Consider the following 6293-nt stretch of genomic DNA (forward strand, 5'->3'; position numbering starts at 1 on the left):
GTCTCCCCACCGGTCCTCGCGCTCAGCAGGGACCTTGTGGAGCGGAGGAAGTGGCAGGAGGCGGCCGCGGGCCGGCGGGAGGCGACGCATGAGGACGTTCTCTCAGACCAGCAAGGCCTCCCCGAGGGGCTGCTTGCCCTCCAGCGGGACGGACACTGCTGCCGGAGAAGGTTTTCATTTTCGTTCTTAAAGATCTAGTTAATTAAGGTGAAAAACACATATACTAAACAAAAGAACCACAGTTTTTCTTCCTTAAACTTGAACACCAAAAAGAACACACACACACACACACACACGCACACACACTCACACGCACACACACACCTGGGGATAGCTGGACATGTCAGCATGTTTAGTGAAAGAAGAATTTATGAAATAATAATGCAATTCTGATATATTCATTCTAAAATTCAAGAGTGCAATCTTGTTTCAAATACAGTATATTGTCTATTTTTAAGGCCTCATCTGGTCTCTGTTTTAATAATTTGTTTGTCAGAAGACCCTGAAGTACACCTAGGTCTTTTTTGAAAGTCTCTAAATTCAGAATCATTTTTTAATTTAAAGTTCTAAGATAATTGTTACTGCAAACATTTTATTTTAAAACGTTGATAGACTTATATTTCTTGGAAGAAAATGTAAAATATCAAACACTGGTTATCACTTGTGATAGGAAAGAGAATATTCAACCTGTTGTTATTTCTCGTTAGAAATGTAAACCTTCGATATCTGTCGTAGTAATGACACTACTTCAAAATTATTATGAAAGGAAAATTGCTCATGGATGCTGTGCATCATTTTCAGATTTATAATTGTTTTCACCCTAAAATAGGGCATTAGTTGAACTTTGGAGTTCTAAACAAAATCCTGTAGGTTTTAAAATTCTTCCCCATGTGTTCAGACAAGCTGTCGATTGCTGACCACACCGACCTTCAGTGTCCAGTGTCCGGGGATGGGCGGGTGACTTGTGCTGAAGGAGGCCACAGCAGACGCGTCTTCATTCTGTCATATTGCTGCATTCTGTTAACGATCTCCGAAAGCGACATCTTTGCCTAGAGACGGGGCATGCTGTACATGTGCCTTAGATGTGACATGCTGCTTCTCGACCCGAGCTTTGTGTTCACTGTAATCCTAGCAAGCGGCAGTGTGAGCAGACTTCTCCCTCGACCGCCAGACCTGTCTCTGGGCCTCACGGCCCGCACTATGGGGTTCAGGCTCCACCGCGGCCTCCGGGGCCCCAAAGTGGGCCGCCGGGCCCCGCCCCCGAGGCCGCAGTGGAGCAGAAGCCGTGCTTCTGTGTGTCCCCACCCGGGCCCGGGGAGCCCACCCCACGCGAGGCAGAATCCCCTGAGCATTCCAGAGACCGCCGCTCTGGGCCCGCCAGGCTGGCCGCCAGGCCTCAGCACCGCCCCTCCCTCGGGAAGGCTGGTCCCGGCCCGTCCGCCAGCCCGCGCCTGCCCTGCGGCCTCTTCTCAACTCACTGTTTACTTTCTCTCCATGGTCCAACTGTGATTAGAAGCCGGAGCCCTGCCTCCTGTGCCCCTCTGCTATGCACCACGCTTCCTGGGTGCTCTAACCACTGACGGGTGCTACACGTGATGGGTGCTTCCTGGGCACAAGCAGTGTGCGACCCACCGCATCTGTGCCACTCATCCAAAAGACGCGCCCACACTCGGCCAGCTGGGCCGCGCACCTCAGACTGCCTGCCTCTGGCTCCACGTCGTGCGGGGACGGCTGGGTTGGTGCCCGGTGGCCCACCGTGTCTCTGGTGCTGCCACCCGCCCTGGGTGTGCCTTCGCCCCAGTGCCTGCTGGAAGTGCCCTCCTCTCGCACACCGTCCCCGTGCTTCCGTAAGTGACCTCTTGGGTTCCAGGCACCTGCCACATCCTTTGGCAGTGAAGATGCTCGCTTCGTCTCCTCTCCTTCCTCCACGCCCAGGATGGCTCTGAGGGGGGACCACTGTCACCGGTTCTGCCCATTCAGGAGTCATGGGTCCCCACTCATAGAGGAAGGACTTCCTGCAGGTGCCGTGGAACCACTGTTCCCTCTAAGGTGTCCCCAACCTCCCCCAGGCTTCACCCTGGTTCCACCCTGCAGACCTGGAGGAGGGAGGACACCAGGCAGCCCCTGCCTGGCCTCAGGTGGCTTCCTGAGGTCAGGGGTTGCCAACAGGGACATCCCTGTGATTCCTTCCCCCTTTGCTCAAAGTATGGACAATATTAACAAATTTAGGATGAGCAACATCTTGGTCTGGGGAACAAAAAGGAAGAAAAACAATTCTTTCCCCTCCCTCCGTGGGGAAGCCCCGTCGGGGTGGGCCGCCCGGGAGCAGCGGCCTGGTGTGGGGGCTTGTGCAGGCTCGCTCCTCTCCCGAGAAGCCCACAGGACATGGCTTCAGGAGCTGGCACTGTGCCCCGCATGCAGGTGTGACGCGGGAGCACCATCCTGGGGCCTGGCCGTGGTTGGTGGCACTCAGAGGTGGCAGGCTCTGTGGCCACTGTCGTGTGCACACCGTCCTTGTCCTGCCCATGCCCAGGGCCCGCAGGGCAGCAGCCTCCTGGAGGCCTGGGTGGGGCCCGGACGGGACGCCCTCTCCCGGCTCCTTCCTGCGCCTCGCGGCCAAGGCCCGACCCCCGCCCTGGGCGCTCGCACCCCGCACCCCGCTCTGCTTCATGGGGCCCTGGCAACAGCGAAGTGTGTCGGACGCAGTGTGTTTGTGTGCACTGTTCGCATTTACTAAAAGTGACAAAACCATCCCGTACTTTAAAGAAACCGGCCCTCAGTCTCACGCACGAGCTCAGCAGGTTGGCTTCCCGGGCGGCCGCGGGCCGGGCGGGGCCTGGACGTGTCCCCCGCAGCCGCTGGCCTGGGCCTTCCTTATAAGCGGGGCTTTTCCATTCCCTGGGTTCGCGGGTGACAGCAGACAGGAATGTGGCTGGGTTCTCAGACCTGTCACAGGAGGGTGGTGCTGGACCCCGAGAGTGAGTCTCAGTGTGTGTTCATGGTGCAGGTGGACAGAGGAGGGGGCGTCATGATGGCCGCTGTCACGGCCCCAGTTCCCAGCCTGCCCCCAGTGCCCACTGCCCCTTAACGCTGATACAGCTGGTTGAGCGAGAAGCCCTTGGCCAAGCGGCTCCTGCCCCCGCCACAGGCCTTCCTTGCCGTGCGACCCCAGAGGGCTGAGGCCCGCAAAGCCTGCCCTCCCTCCAGATGCCGGCCGGTTCCAACGGTCTCGGGCAGGACTGACCCCCGAGGTGTCCCCTGGGCCACCTTGGTGAGGAAAGGGGACAGCCAGCCTGTCTCCTCCAGCGTCCTCAGCCACCCAAGTTCGGGGCCACATGTCCCGGTTGACACCTGCACTCACCAGTAGCACCCCCTCACTCAGCAGGGTCGCGGTGGTGGTCCCCCGTGGCGGGCGTGGCGCCTTGCAGCTGGTGGGTGACATCTGGCAGAGGAAAGTGTAGTCGGCCCCTCGGGATGGCCAGGTCCCGAGGTGGGTCATTTCCTTGTCAGCCCAGAGGGGGCAGGCAGAGCTGCAGGGCCCTGGGGGTGCGGTCTCCAACAGCCTTCGGCAGCGAAGGAGCGACGCCAGCCCTGTGTTCTGCGCCCGTCACAGACATGTCCGGACCCAGTGTCCCCGCTGTCTCTGGGGTGGGCAGGCGCTCAGAAACCCTCGTGGGGCCTCCGGCCCGAACCTCAGCCTCCAAGGCGTGTCCCTCTGTGCTGGAAAGGGCCGCAGGGCCGGCCTCACCGCCCTTGGGCTGTGGGGGCTGCCGGGCGGGGCCCTAGGGGCGCCTTCGCCTTCGCACTGGTGAGCGTTTGTGACGAGGGAGGTTCCGCCACCCGCATCGACTTCTCAGCCCACGACCACACTTCTCTTCCGGTTGCCAGTCCCGGTACTTGTGTCCACTAGGGTCCAGGTCAGGTGAGGCCAGCGTGAGGGGTGACCTGGTCATCATTCCTGTCTGTCTGGGCAGTGCTGGTTGTCACCAGGGAGCCAGGGCCAGCGGGGGGAAGGGAGGCGAGACCCAGAAGCATCCCAGGGACGTTTTCCACCGGCCCCCGGTGCCCCGAGGCCGGCAGGCTGAGGTCCGGTTCGCAGAGGCCCGAGCAGTACGTGAAAAAAAAGCTGCTGCTGTGTCTAGTCTGTCTCGCGAACGCTCGCGAAGAGAAGGGGGAAGTCCGGGTCGGCTGTTCCACTCCTGCGGTTCGCGGTGGTTGGTTTTTATAACTCAGTCCCCTTAGACAAGCAAGATAACCTTCAACAGCAAACTCAGTGACCTAATTGGTAAACACAAAAGCGGCATTATTTCCAGGACTTCTCATCGGATGACACCTGTGGCAAAGGAAGTGTGTAAATCCATGTAGGCGATTGTGTAACACTTTTAGAATTGCATTTCTCTGGCGGCAAGCCTCTCCGTTCAGCTCTGTTACCCAAAAACAAAGACCAAAGAAAGGCCAGTTTCCCATTTGACTCTGTATTTTTAATCTGCCTGTTTTAAAAATTGCCGTCTGTGGTAACCGCTCGCTGCGAGGACCCATCTGGACAGTCCAAGTGGTTGTAACCAGTGATTCGCGTCCCGTGTTTTTCTGCTCTTCTAAGAAAAAAAAAACAAAAAGACAGTTTAAGTTATTGCTCAGCAATAATCATGTTGCTAATGTGAGTTAACAACATGTCCAATTTTCTGATAGCATTATTATGTTTCATATTTTTGTTTACTGTATATTGTGTGAGGTTTTATTTGGTATTTATTTGTGTTTTGAGGTCTTGCGATGTTTTTGTGTTTCTGATGCTCATAACTAAAGTTTGTAAGGGTGTAGAATGTAAAACTTTGAAATGCTGAACTGTCTTACTAGAGGAAAATAAACCTGACTAAGGAGGCTCGGTCTCTTCGTCAGTCTCGCAGATGGGTCGGGGGCAGCCGCCTGGACGTGGGCAGGAGGTCCCACCTGCCAGGGCCTCCCAGGCCGTCCTCTTGGAAGTGACCTGGGCTGGGACAGTGACCTGGGCAGTCACACAGAAGGGCCCACACTTAGTGTAATGCTCTGCTGTCACTATTTTGAAATTCTGAATTTTTAAAAGGGCCCATGTGCTTATTTTGCCCTGGACCCCACAGGTCATGTAGCTAGTGCCGCCTTGAACCCTGGGCCAGTGAAGCAGCTGCCACACTCTCAAGCCTGTGGCGTGGTCCAGAGCGAGCGAGGTGGCCCTCCATCTCCCGGAGGCCGACGTGGGGTCCCAACCCAGTTCCATCGCATCAGCTGTGGGACTTGGGCTCCGTGAGCCTCAGTTTTCTCCTCTGTGAGGTGGAAAGATGACACCTTCCTCCTTTCTGAAACCAGGAGGTTATTAAAAAGCCCCCCCAGTGCTGACATCGCAGGAGGGTTGTGGGGGCTCCTGGGAATGTCGTCTAAGCTGCAGCGCGCAGTGCACGGTAGGAGGGTCACAGGGTCCCAGGCCATCACAGCCCTCCGGCCAGCGTAGCTCGGCTCACACTTCTCCGGGTGGTAGCGTGGGTCTGGCCCGGTAGAGGGCGCAAGCCCTGCATCTCCCTAGAGCCTCCCCGACGCAATCTCGATCTGGTGTGAAGACCCAGGGAACTGCCCAGCCCTCTGCCAGATGTCACCCTCGAAGCCCGGGTAGACGCCTGGAGCGCCATGTTCATCCCCCCGGCTTGGGGCCAGGGCCTCCAATGTGCTCAGGGGCAGCGGGAAGGGGCGGGCCCAGGAGCCAGGCCCAGCGGCTGATCCCACCCAGAGCCCAAGCCTGGCGGGATGTCCTGCAGGGCCGTCTCGGTTCACCACTGTCTAGTGGCCACCTGCTCCTGCATCCCTAGGCTGGTGGGCCCACCGGTGAGTCCTCCCACACCTGCAGCCCTGCAGGGGAGCCCACCAGGGAAGGGGACCCAGCCCGTCGGCCCCTGCGTCTGGGGGTCGAGTCCACACAGGCCTGGGCCGCCACCTCTGCCTGACCACAGCTGGGGCGCTGGGCGGACACCCCGCGTCGCGCGGAGCCCCGCCCGCCCTGTGCGCAGGGCCATGCGACGCGGGGTTTCCGGCTCCCCTGGAGGGGCCGCTCGCCGGGAGCACGAGGCCAGGTCCTTCTCATCACCCTTCCGGAGTGGTCAGTGCGAGTCCCACGGGACAAGAGGAGGAGCGCAGCCCCTGCACGCCTGGGCCGAGGGCGCCCGTGGGGACCGGGCAGAGCCGGCTGCGGCCGGAGCTTCCGTTCAGCAGCAGAGAGCAGGCGCCACGGCACCCGGGTCCTGCCGGGGTCCTGCCGGGGTCCTGCCGGG

The sequence above is a fragment of the Pteropus alecto genome, unplaced genomic scaffold, assembly GCF_000325575.1.
Source record: "Pteropus alecto unplaced genomic scaffold, ASM32557v1 scaffold8, whole genome shotgun sequence".
NCBI lineage: Eukaryota > Metazoa > Chordata > Mammalia > Chiroptera > Pteropodidae > Pteropus > Pteropus alecto.